The 13651-nt window shown below is 49.7% G+C and overlaps 1 long non-coding RNA gene across 1 annotated transcript in view; it reads left to right on the top strand.

Moving 5' to 3' along the window:
- LOC144251068 (uncharacterized) overlaps nt 1-13651 on the top strand; it is a 62927-nt gene extending 49276 nt beyond the window's left edge. The window contains exon 3 of the long non-coding RNA XR_013342619.1: nt 12497-13651. This is a non-coding gene — a long non-coding RNA (uncharacterized LOC144251068). The remainder of the gene's footprint in view (nt 1-12496) is intronic.

Below are 13651 nucleotides of genomic sequence, written 5' to 3'. Positions count from 1 at the left end.
GGCCCTGCTCATCCCATCCTGCCTGTAGAGCAATGGGAAGTTTCACCCTGTGGCCCCAGAGCCTGAGTGAAAACTGAGAGCATCCTTAACACCTAAGAACAGTGCCTGTCTACTCTGACATTTGTACCCTGCATCCTGTCCTGCTGTCCCTACACTCTCATCCCACCTCTACAACTGCTTCCACTGACATGTCACTTACTAACTTGTCTCTTCCTGAGTCACACTGCATATGCTACAAACCTAATGCTTGGGAGCTCATTTGACCTTCCCCAAACTCCTTACTGCAAGCTCCAAAGGAGATTCTTGGCTCCTTGTTTCAGAAAGGAAACAAAAGTTCCAGGAGTTCCAGTCTGGCTCTGGGTTAGAACACTCATCTTTTGTCTCCTAGCCCTGGTCTCATGTCCCCCTGTGGGACTGCCCCTACAGCTCTCATCTGCCTCCTCACTTTGTAGATAACAAGGTAGGTTGACTGTCCCATGGGTAAGATGGGACCCGACTGTCCTCTGGGAAGCATGGAGAGGCCCCAGGGCAGCCCCTCAGGGAGCGTGGGGAAGCAGGAAGGTTGAGGCCCTAGGCCACAGCCTACAAGTTGTGCATGGCTTGATGCCTGCTCTGCCCATGACCTGCTCCTTCGCTCCTCCCCTGAAACCCTCATTTGAGAAGTTTAAAGAGATGCTGTGGTTCCCTGGATGTCCCAGGGAACTGGAGGGAATTAACTCTCAACAGAGGCTTGGACTTGTGGAAGTTCTTCCCACCCATAAGGACAGTTTCCTCTTGGTTGTGACAGATGCTGTCCACACTGACACAGGGATAACCCTGTTCCCAGAAAATCCTGATGACCTGTTTCCCACGCCAGCTTCTGGCAAACCTCACAGCTGTCCCACTGGCCTCTAAAAGGGTCTTTCAGGACCAATCTATGTCCTCACCCCAGCCCTGAGCCCAGAATCCTGTATGGTGTTTGATCACCAAACACTTGTTAGTGCAGAGGACAGAGGTACTAACTGACCCGTGCTGACTCAGCATCAGAGCATCAGGGGGTAGAGACTTTATTCAGGCTCCAAGTGCGCTCAGACCCCACAGCTGAAGTGGCCTGGTGCTAGTCTGCCTGCAGTCCATTCTGCTGTGCTCCGCCATCACTGCTTGCTCTGAACATCCAAGGTAAGTGGGCTCCTGGATGAAACAGAAGTCCTCCCCACCAGCTGCTGTGAAAAGGAAGCAGAATTGGTAGGGTTTGATTTCCTTCATATTTGACTCTGCTCCCCTTCTGCTAATTCCAGAAAAGGCTTGAGCACTGAGTGTGGTCTGAGGTGGTCCCCAGAACTGGCCTTTCCAATCAGACAGCTGTTGGATTTGCACATCCTGAGACCACTGCTGTCAGCAGCTCATCTGCGATCTGGGCAGAGCTGCTCTCCCAGGTCACCAAGCCCCTACCACAGGCACATGGAAGGGGGGTTAAAGGTACAGTTCCCGTGGATCCAGCAACAGGAAAGCCAGAAAGCTCTCTCCATTGCTCATTTGGCCCAGCTGAGCTTCACCCTCCCCGACTGAGCTTCACCCTTGCTAAATGCACACTCCTGCCACCAGGAGAGCAGCTGAAGGCACACGAGAGCAGGGAAATTGCTTTTCTCTTCTTTTATTTCTGAGTTCTGTGCAAAAACCTAGTGACAGCAGTCCCATTTAAAGCCAGCCACCTGTACTTCTGGGGATGGGATGAGATGCAGAGAATGAGATTCTCAGTGTCTATATTTGATTATCATGTCCTTTCTAATAGGAATTTTATTAGCAGTTTTCTTGTGAAATTTTTCTACTTACATAATTCTTCTCCTTTTTAAGCCATAATAGCTATCTTGTACCAACCACACACTTTGCATTCTGAACCAGGGATACCCTCCTCCCTAAAACCATTGTAAAACATGACCCTTGAACCTGAATCTCACATTTCAAGATGGAGCGATTAATGCTCTGATTTTCACCAGCTGTCTAATAAGCACGGCTTATTCACTGGCACTTCCTCATAATTGAAATTCAAAGGAAGGAGCCTAAAACATCAATGTGTTCAGAATAAAAGATGGAATCACTTTAATTGTGGTACTTACTGAAATCTAGTAACTTTGTAAAGTTTTAATACATGTAACATGGTCATACAGACTGTCCAACGACCACACAACTTGTTCCTCGCTGTGTGATGAGCAGGCGCTTCCCAGCCAGGCCTGGGAGCTTTCCCCAGCATCCCAGACACGTGCAGGCTGGGGGCTGGCGGCCACTGGCAGGGGTCTTCCAGCATCTTAGCAGTGGAGCAGAGCAGCAGGGGGCTCCCCACCCCACCCCCAGCATCTACCATCTTCTTTCTGCACTGCCACTTTGTAAAACACATGCACAAAATGGCTTCATTTTTAAACAGGTGCCTTGCCTTTGATGTTAGCCTCCCTAACAGCTCCCTAAAAATGATCCTCTCTGGCACATTTACTGAGGCTGTTGCCTTGTGCTAGTGGGGATATATTGTTAGGGATACACAGGATGGAGGTGGAGACAGAGGAATCCACATTCTGTGTCACTGGGGGATCTTTTCTGACTGTAACACCTCAAGTCCCACCCTGTAGTACCCATGGTGCTTAGAACAAAAGAGAGAAAACTCAATGTGAGGAACCTAGTGTTCCTCAGAGATGCTTTAAGAAACCCAAAAATTCTTTAGCCACCCCAGGAAGACAGGGAGGGAGAAAAGGAAGTAGGAAGGAAGAAAAGAAAAGAAAGGAGAAAAAAATTATTCTCAAATTATAATTTAGAAGAAAAATTAGCAACTTCAAGACTTTTTTGTCCAATATTGGAAATTGAACCAAGAGGCTCTAAACCACTGAATTCCCTCACCAGCCCTTTTGATTTATTTTATTTTATTTTATTGAGAGAGGATCTTGTTAAATTTCCAGGGCTGGCCTTAGAAAACTTGGAATCCCTCTGCCTCAGCCCCCGAGTGGCTAGGATTACAGGCATGTACCACCATGCCCTGCTCTAGACTGACTTTATACAGTCAGTTAATTCAGTTATTACCACTAAATATGAGCTTGTCAATAGAGGTGCATTCTAAGCAAAGTAAAAATGTTATTTCATTAAAACTCCCAAATATTCTATGAAATTGGTGTTGTTTCCATTTTTACAGATGGACACTGAGCACAGAGGAGCTTCTTGTGTGGACCCAGGGCTCTCTGTCTCCAAAGTCCAGGCTCTGAAACGTACCACTGCATGGGACTTTCCTCTGTGCTTCAGATGCTCTGTGCTCTGCAGGGGCAGCAGCAGAACTGCTGGGCACAAGCCTTTACACCCTCACCTGTCAGGACGTCCTCTCCTCCGTATAGGGATGGAGGTAGAGGCCCACAGTGGCCCTGGACCATCACTGTGTATTAAATCTGTGAGATGCAAGATACGTAACCAGAACCCCTACTGTGATCATTTGTCTTCTTTGCATCCAGGGAAGGAGGGACTAGGTGACAGCAGAGGGAAGAAGGAGTGGGAAAAGCCCAAGTCAAATTCTCTGGTTATCAACAGAGAAAGCAGCTGTGGAACTATATCCATGGGTACAATGAAGATCCCAGCATTTGTTAAAACAGCTAGCGACCTCCTCCTCACCCTGGGGAGGAAATTTAACCAAGAGGCTCTATACCACTTAATTGCCTCGCCAGCCCTTTTGCTTTATTTTATTTTATTGCATGCAAGCTGTGAACACTCCATACTCAGGAGTGGGGGTTCAAGCCTTCTCTAGCTGCAGAAGGGGACCGGTGAGGTTTCAAGGTGTCCATCAACAGCTAGCCAAGCACCTGGGAGTAGTGTTTTAGAACCCAGGCAAGAACTGTTCTCCCAGTGGCAACTGGCCCTGCTCATCTGGAGACACTCAGGGAAACAGCAGGGTTAGACTTTGTGTATTTGCAGCCCTGAAGAGGGAGGCAGCCTCTACCCCCTCTTCAGGAGGGAGTGGATCACTAAGAAAGCAGAGCTGGTTTGCTGAGTCACGGGCCCTTCACTGGAGGATTTGAAGACTGGGATTTTGGTGTCATGAAGCACCATCTTCTCATTGGAAATCCAATGTCATTGAACCAGACTGAACAGGAGCTCACAAGCTCCACCCCAGCCAAGTTCTTTTGCTAGGGCTCTTTTGAACAAAACTATAAATTCCACATACCAAAGGAATTGGGTTCCAGAGTCTTTTTTCCTGGGGTTAGAATTGTACTTAAAGCATTTATACAGAGGTTTTGTTTTTGCTTTTTACCTTCAGTCAGACTCACTTGACAATTAAGGGACTCCTTAGAGAGAAAGGACATGCTTGCCAGCAGGGGACACCTGGTTCCTGTCATCTTGGGGGTAACATGGAGCCTTGAGGTCCCTGAGAGGACCAGCGGTGCCATCTTGTGGGGGTAATGATCTCAGCACCTAAAGTCAGGCCACAGGAATGAAGCCCTTGACTGTCAGGCTTTGAAGAATGACAGGGCAGAGGGACGTAAGTGGAGCAAAGCTTTCCCTCTGCTCACCAGCCACACTTGTTGTTATTTTGGTGTCCAGAAAATTAAAAAGCCCAGTAAAGTAAGACCATGTCGGGAAGATATTTCAAGAACTAAAAATATCAGGAAAGCATTTGTTTTCTGGCTGTTTACTAGAAAGTGTTTGTGAAAGCCCCTCAGCTGGGAATACACTTTTCCATAAATTTCATGAAAACACAAAGCCACATGTTCAGAGCAAAGTCAAAGAAGAGTTTCAGAATTTGTTTCTGCCCCTTGCCCTAGGCCCCCCGGCAGCTCTCAGGGTGCTCTGCCACCGTGCCACTTGCATTTGTTTCTTCTTGTCTTCAGTGGGCTCGGAAGCTAAATTGCTGCCTAAACCATGTCAAACGATCAAGCCAAACAGAAGAAGGGCCTGGAGACATTTTCCTCAAGTGCCTTAAGAGCCCACACTTCCATTAGGAGGATGAGTAGAAGGAAGGCTTTCCAGAAAATGGCCACAAGAGCAGGCCCTACCACACCCACTCACCCAACTAGGTGCCACATGAGCCCCCCCAGCCCACCCCCGACCTCATTCACTCAGCACTGGTGAATACTAATTAAAACATGCCCTTCATCCTGAAAATGAGCTCTCTGTTCTTACACAGATATGCACACTCATGTGCACAAATGCAGAGCTCAGTGGCCATGTCTGGGTCTGCATGGACTCCCCCAGCAGGTGCCTGCCCCTTGCCCTAGGCGCTCAGCACCTCTATTGTGAAGAGGCACTTGGAGTCCTTGGTGGACTTTAATTGTCCCCATCTGTTCTGCCTGGTGCAGAGGAGGACGTGGTGCTGTCAACTGAAGCATGGGTGTGATTTTGAAGTCCCCACAGAGATGATCACATTCTTTCCAGCCATGCTCACCCGGGAGTGGGAACACACTGGGAGTGTCCATTAGTTGGACTGGATCTGGTTTGACAGCAGCCTCTCCCCCCTTTGTTGACATGGCACAGATACCCTCATGGGCTTCCTAGTCTTGGAGCAGCCTGATGCTCCTCCCAAGCATACTTCTGGTGAACTAGGGCTTTGCTATGGGTTTGGCCTCAGATAAGCACCTTTCCATGAAACTGAGTGGCTTTGCTTTAGAAAGTGAAATTGAAACTCTGCACATAGCTTCATACCCTGCCCCTGGCTCACTGGGCAACTTGGACTTGCAGAGAGATTTTAGGGGAATATCCTTTCTGAATACTGACTACTTTTGTACCAGGAAGAGAGGGAAGTGGCACATGATGGGCCCCTTCCCAGCTCCCGATGGCACTATGCACCACTGACCACTGTCAACAGTGGTGGTGTTCCTTCTGTCCCTGTTTCATGGACAGCACCAGAGGTGGGAGTGGAGGAGGAGCTGGTGGTCCATCCCTGATGGCCCCTCACCCTCTCCTCCAGCCCTCTTCCCCAGGACCCCCAAGCAGCTCTCAGGGTGCTCGGCCACTATGCCACTTGCATTTGTTTCTTCTTGTCTTCAGTGGGCTCGGAAGCTAAATTGCTGCCTAAACCATGTCAAACGCTCGAGCCAAACAGAAGAAGGGCCTGGAGATATTTTCCTCAAGTCCAGTCCAGCAATTGTGAGGCCCTTTCTTTGCTTACTTTGGAAACCCTTCTGTTCCAGAGAAGCAGTAACCACACCTGGCCATAGGATCCATAGTGAAGCAAAGCTGGACCCGTCATGAATGAGTGGAAGTGCACGGCAGTGTGCATGGGATGGGTGGGGATGTGTTGTCATTGACATTGTCATTGTCACCATCCACAGCTAACATTGATGAAATGCTTTCTGTGTACTAAGCAGTGTGTGTGTGTGTGTGTGTGTGTGTATTCATAAGCATATAGTCACCTGGTAAGGTCTGCTGCTAGCCCATTCCACAGAGGAGGAAACCTGGCCTCAAAAAGGCCAAGCACCCGCCCACCAGCTGGTCCCTGGCAGACTCAGATTTGAACATAGATGTCTGACAGCAGAGCCCACCTGGAAGGTGTGGGTTTGCCACCTTTCCTCCTGTCCTTCCATATGAACCTGACCACTGCATCTTGACTGGTCAGTTAGGAACGCACTGTATTCCTGAAGCCTGAGAACAGAGACCTATGAGGTGGGTAGAGTGTGGCCTGAGGTCCTCAAAGCTCTGCCCCTGGGACCTTGAACACATTTACAATGCCCTCTGACCCTCCATTTCCTCCTTCAAATAGAAATCACACCTGCTGCATTCCAATTAAGTGCTACAGACATAAATGATAGTTTTTATGAAAAAAACTTAATTTCACAATAGAAAATGAAAGTTTAGATAGACTTAATGTACTAGCTGGTTGAACAAGAGATTCTTATATTGCATTTAGATGAACTCTAATTCATAGACAGAAGACAGACCTATAATTTGAGGTCCCTTAAAATGAGGAGGTGGGGCTCCTGGCCACACTTATGTACACTGAATGGGCTTTGTCCCATGTCTGGCTCCCAGCACTTAGCTATTGTGTAGCTTTCAGGAAAATTATTGACCATCTCTGATTTATCATCATTATCTGGAAAATGGAGAGGTGAACCCTCCCTGCTGTGCAAAATCCTGTTTGGGGTGGTGGAGGGCTTTGCATTTTTCCAAGGGTGGAACAGCACACCCCAGAGTGAAAGAGGATCTCACACCACAGGATTGAGTAGATTAGATGCAATAATTCTAAATAATGCACTTCACTCTAAGCCTGGCCCATAGTAAATTATCAATAAGTAGTAGCTAATATCACCTAAGATCTCCCTATCCTTGAGAAAAGACTATAGAACTATGAATTAATGCTCCGTGTTGGACTGGGGATGTAGCTCAGTGGTAAAGTGCATGCCTAGCATACTCTAGGCTCCCACCACACAAAAAAAAATGAAAGAAAAGAGTGTAACAATGTCTGATCTATCTTCTATAGAAACACATCCACTGGCTCTTTTAGAAGGTGTCCATGTGAATAGGAAAAAGCATTTGCAGAAAATAAACCCATGTCAAAACTACTAACCTGAAAATGGTTCTGCCCGTACTGCCATCTCGGCCTTCCCTAGGACCAGTGCTGCGACTGGGTTTCCAGGCTTACTGATGTGCATTCGTGCATGGTATGCATCTCCCCCTCCCCAAATCCTCTCACACGGTAGCACCCTGACCCCAGTCCTTATCAGCAAGCTTGGGAAGGACAGGCTGACCAATCGGAAGGGCAGTGAACCCTCCTTGCTATGCAGAATCCTGTTTGGGGTAGTGAGGGCCTTGCATTTTTCCAAGGGCAGTGCAGCACACCCAAGGGTGCGGGAGGACCTCACACCACTGGCTTAGGGGAAGAGGGCACTGGATAGGTTGCTCTGAGCACAGCTGCCTAGCAGTAGCCATGCTGTGTGACAATTATCAGCCATGGGTCCCTTCATAATCATTTGCCCAGGGAGAGCAGTGTCAAAGTCGGTGCCCTGTGAGGACTGGGTGGGTACCTGTGGGGCAATGGGGAGGTTCTGGGCAAAGCTGGAAACCACACTGGAATGCATTAGGGAGGGGCCTGCTGGAGTGAAGGAATTTGAAGTCACCCCTGAGCCTTGGAGGGGATGTCCCAGAGGCCATGGTAGACTTCCTCAAATTTGGCAGGGCTGTCCCACTGAAGAGGGTAGACCTGGGAAGGGCCTCTGGACAGAGTACAGGAGCCCTAATTCATGTCACCAGAGACCCTTGGCTGGCAGAACAAAAGAGCACCCCTGTCAGCCCTAAGTTCCCACCTGGCCCTTAAGGCCAGAGGTGTGGCTTGAACCTCTCAGAGGTGGGGCAGAAATGCCGTGTTGTTGGGGACCCCCACTGACAAGGAAGTCCTGAAGTCCTAGAACACTCAAAAAGAACCTGTCTTCCTGGTGATTTATCTATTAATCACATGTTGAGAGTGTATTAAGTGAGGTATGAATACAGTGTGTTGGAATTGACTTCAGTCATTGCTGCTTTGGAGTCCAGCCGAGTTTAAGGATGTGAATTCAGGTTCTCAGCCTTTGGGGCTCTAGGGGAACTGAGTCCCTGAGCTCAGTCTTGATGACAGCTGCTCTCTGGGGTGGGAGGGTGCCACTCCCTAAGCGCTGTTTCTGGCACTTCATCCTGTCTGTCTGTGGGTTCTTAAAATGCCAAGCTTTACTCACCAAGGAAATTTAGAGAATGAGGAACAGGGAATTGTGTCAAGACCATTTACCCTGTTGAGGGTTTGATGTGGTCATTATCAGGTGAGCCGTGGAGACACAGGACTGGGCTCAGCAGCTGCCTCGTCCCCACTGTGGCACAGCTTCAATTCCTGCTGATGTTGGGAAGTGTCCCCAGGACTCCAATCCAGACTGACTGACTCACAGTGCCTTGGAGTTCAGTGAGTGTGTTTGGTGAGACTGACAAGGCCTGAGGGTGCGGGGAACCAGGGAGGACAGTCTTCCTTGTCTCCATTTCCTGAGAGAGAATAATGGTGCATCTTCAAAACAACACCTGTCAGAAAGATCTCATCAGATTACATAAATCCTCAAAGCAGCTCTCACACTGTATAGAACCTGGAAAGTAGGTTACCCTGGGCATGGGCCCTGATGGAATCTAATGTACCAGTGTTTCCCAAGCACGGTGGTGCACCCGACTCTTTATCAGGGGTCCTTGTTTAAACTACCCCCCAGTCTCCTCCTCATGGCTAGAAGGCTCTGCACGTGCAAGCATGATTCTTAATTTTTGAAGTATCATCTTAAAGTAAAAGCCTTGTCTGTGAGCATGCCTCATATTCAGGAGTTAGCCTCATTTCTTTTACTACTTTATTTCTGACTGGAACCAAACAGAGGCACTGGAGAAGAACAACACAGGATGGAGCCCTACCCTTGAGCCTGCTAGTCTAATAGAATGCACAGTGTTTAGGTCACACCCAAAGTCTGCTCTGCACACATCTCATCCCCCAATCCCATCACTGTCCCTTCTACAGGCCAGAATCAGCCCTCAGGGGAGCATATAAGTTAGGTCCACACCCTTTCTGTTTTTCATCTTTCAACTGTGGCCATCAGGTCCTGAGTCATGCCGACCATTCCTCAGTCTCAAACACCAACCCCAACAGGGTGAATGGGGCCTGCTGTGGCTGCAACACTGAAACACAGAGTTGATGTGGCCGCAGCCACTTTCTGAGCCACTGTGGCAGACACCGTGCACATAGCTGCCTTCTCTCCAGTTCACTAGACTCCCTGGAGCCCCAGTGGGCTCCAGTGATGGGAGAGCTTGCATGATGCTCTTGATGCATGCCCATCGCTACCGATGGGTGCCCATAGGCTGTGTTCATTTTAAAACATATATACCCAAAGTAGGATTGAAAGGTGATACTTGAATTTTTACTTCTTTATTCATTTAAAAATATTTAATGATAATTCAATATAAAAATTTAATATTTACTTCTGTGGTGCTTAATATTTACCATTTCTGGTTTCCTTTCCAAAGGGCTATCCCCACCCTGTGGGAGGCCACTGCTGTGGGAACCCTGTTATCTGTCCCCTCCTCTCTTCCCTAACCCAGAAGTGTCCATCAATTTCAGGTATAATTATCCAGAAATTCCCTCCCCTGAAGCCTAACTAGCCACATTGTGCAGAACATAACACAAAGCTGGCCACACCCAGCGAACCTGCACCCCATGGAGCCTCCCTCTCCACTGTCACCCAATTGTTGTCAGAGCATGTTCTTTACTCTGAGTTCCTTACACATTTCACTGACTGTCTCCCTTAATGAGCAAGAGCCAACAGGCAGCTAAACCTCAGCAGGTGAGCAGGGGTGTATTGGCTGGGCTAGAGGCCCAAGGAGTGGCCTCCTGTGGGTGCTCAGAATCCACAGACAGCACTGGGATGACTGGACTGAGGTCATTCTTACTGCTAAGTTCTGCTTCAGCCCTAAGTCTGAAGGCCACTAAGCAGCCATGATGGGACCATCTCATTGAGAGGCTCCCAGAGCAGCTGGAGGCTCAAATTATTAAGAAAAGCATGTGCATCTGTCCACAGACATGGACTACATGTTAACAGTGGTCATCACCAACACGCTTTGGTTTGTCTCCTCTTCAAAAAGGATCATATGCTACTAGGGTGCCATATTCTGCCCTCTCAAAACCGTTGACAGTTTGGGAGGATGGGTATTAATTTACAGGTGAAAAAGTGACAGCTGCCATGATGCTTGGTGGTCCACTGGTGCTAGGAGTTTGCATCAGTTGTGGGGTCTCACTGGTTAGAAGTTTCTGGAACTCATGGACTCCATGGGGACACTGGGCAGGGAAGCCCCTGGTTGGGAGGGAAGGAAATTCACCCCAGAGTGAACCTACTTCCCTGTTTCCACAATCCCACCAAAGAAGAACTGCCCAGCTTCCTCACAGTGAGAATTTAATGACTGATGGAAAAACAAGCCAAAAGAAGTTCTTTGGGGCTGTGTCTTCTGCCACCAGTTTTCCTCTATCATACTTTGCTTAGACTCACTTCAGAGCAAAGCTTCCTAGTGGCCTTTCCAGACTTAGAGGCCCACCGCCTGGTACTTGTGGACACCAGCACCCAGGGAAGGGTCTGCTCCCATACTCCTTGGGCCTCTTCAGTCCCGAAGCCTGAAGCCTCCATTGTTCCAGCTTTCTGTGGCTGCCTGTTAAACCTGCCTTTCCCTCCTTGTTTTCCATCCCACCTAAGCCGAACTTGTTCATCTCCAGAGTCATTGCCTGGGTAAGCTCACCCACCCATCCGCCCTGTGGCTCCTGCAGCATCTGCAGCGCCCGCTTCAGATGGGAGCATCGCACCACATCCCGATGCAGGTTCTTGGGAACCCCTCCTAGACTAACCTGCAGTGCTGTGCACCCCTGCCCCCCCCACACACCTGGGGCCTGTGACTTTCTTTTTTGTCTCGTTTCCTTCCCAGAGCCCATTTCTGCCGCTGAGGGGGACCTGGCTGCCCCATGGTCAGGAACACCTGCCTCTGCCCCTGCCCTATGCAGACAGTCAGGGCTCCACAAACCAAGCCCTGGGGCAGGCGCTGTTCAGTGACCTCAGCTAAAAGTGTTTTCACATTTTTAAATGACTTAAAACATCAACATAAGAATCATGTCATGACACAAGAGAATTTAAGAAATACAACTTAGTGTCCATGAATAGCTTTAGTAGCACATAGCCATGCCCGTCCACTATGTCCTAGTGATGGCTCTTTCTTCTGCCCTCTGCCGAGTTAAACCCATGGTTTAGTTGCACCCTAACCCTTTGAATCCTCCTCATCTGGGAGACTACACTCTGCCTGTTTGCAAGCTCTCTCCATAATGCCACCTGGGCTCTGCTGCTCTCCGCACATCCAGGTCCTGATCACGCCATGCCTAAAGAAAGGGCTACTAGTGAGGATGGCTCTGTGATGGAGCTGTAGCCACAGCCATCCAGACATCCTGGGACAGACATATCTGCCACACCAGCACAAGTGTGAGGCCACCCCATGGCCATGGCTTCACCAAGCCACCGGGGCTCTCGCCCACCCCAACCTCGTCACAGCCCACTGTTGGTACAAGAAGCCAACTGACCCCCCCAACCCCTGGAAAACAGCCAGGCCCCTTCTCTTGTGCCTTTCCTTCCCCACCAGCACCCAGGCCGGGCCCACAGTCATGATGGCAAATCTGAGGCTCAGGTTTTGTTCCTTTCACCCCTAAAGTGGATATGATCACAAAGATCTAGCAGGGGAAGCTGCCAGCACCCAGCTCAGGGCAGAGCAAGTCCTGCTGTGCATCTGTCTTGTGGCCTGGGGCAGAGCCAGCAAACAAAGTCCCTGTGGAGCCCTCCCCCACCCGGCCCCTGGTTCTGAGGCCCCCTGAGAGCCTCCACCCCCAGCCACAGAAGAGGGGCTCCTCGCTGCTCAGAAGTCATTGCCCCATTGCCCCTCAGTCCATGCTTTCCCTACAGAAAACCAGTGGACGCTGGGTGTGGGCCCTAGCACCTAGCCTACCCTTTCACAGTGGCTCATTTGTGTCTCCTGACAGAGTGACAAGGACTTCCCCCCAGCGGCTGCACAGGTGGCTCACCAGAAGCCTCACGCCTCCATAGACAAGCACTCTTCCCCCAGGACCCAGCACATCCAGCAGCCTTGCAAGTGAAGGAGCACCTGCACCCCGACACCCTGGCAGTCCTGGCTTCGCTTCCCTGTGACATCCCCCATGGACACCCAGCACCTTCTCCAAGAGCTGCTCAATCTGGTAAATCTAAGACAAAGCCAAGCACCTCTTCCTTTGTCTTAAATTTCCATATTTAAAATTAGAAACATTCAAACCCCAAATGTGTCCTTGGAGTCTTGGCGGGATGTCATTGAAAGATCCTCGCACCCTCCCTCAGAAGTGCCATTAGCAGAATTTGCTGAAACCCAAGTAAAATACAGTCCTTCAAGCTTTAGCCTAATTCTGTCTCCACAATGTTCTGAAGTCCTGCCTGTAGTCCTGAGAACAAGAGGGCACAGTGTGGCAAGATTCAATAAGGTTAAGGAAAAGCGCAACCATTTCATGCCTTTTAGTAAGTAAAAACATAACAGTCTGCATGGCCATGGGAGGGTATGACATAGGGCTGGGATGGCAGATCCAAGGGAGGATCTTTGAGCAGTCACTTTACACTGAATCCTCTCCCTGGGCAACAGGGGGTCTCAGTACCAGGTACCCAAGCATCACAGGACGCAAAGGAAAGTGGTAGGCTCTGAAAAGGCTCTTTCTTTCCAGAGGCCATTGTGCTGAGGACGTGGGCAGGGGGATCCCAGGAGCACTTGCTGAGTGAGATCAGCATCATCTCAGTCCAGGATCTGGGAAGAAGGAGACAGACCGCAGGTTCAGCAGTCACCTCTAGGGCTGCTCTGGCCTTCTGGAGGTGACCACTGCCCAGGGTAGAGAAGGACACAGCTAGCTCTGGGGTGCTTCACACAAGAGTTGAAAGCATGAGAGACGGGGTCGAGGCCTGCCCTTTGCCTCCCCAGGGATCACCATGTCCCCCCAAGCATGGTCTGTCTCCCCGTGACCAGAATCCCTCCTACCCAGGCACACATCCACCCGCACCCACCCACACATGGGCACATCAGATTGTGCAGTTTCTACATGTGTCTCCTGCCCCGAGATGCCCTAGATTAGTCCTTGTCTTGAGGCTATGGTGTGCTCTAC

Source organism: Urocitellus parryii, chromosome Y (genome assembly GCF_045843805.1).
Source record: "Urocitellus parryii isolate mUroPar1 chromosome Y, mUroPar1.hap1, whole genome shotgun sequence".
In the NCBI taxonomy this organism is placed as follows: domain Eukaryota; kingdom Metazoa; phylum Chordata; class Mammalia; order Rodentia; family Sciuridae; genus Urocitellus; species Urocitellus parryii.
This window is presented reverse-complemented; position numbering and strand designations above follow the sequence as displayed.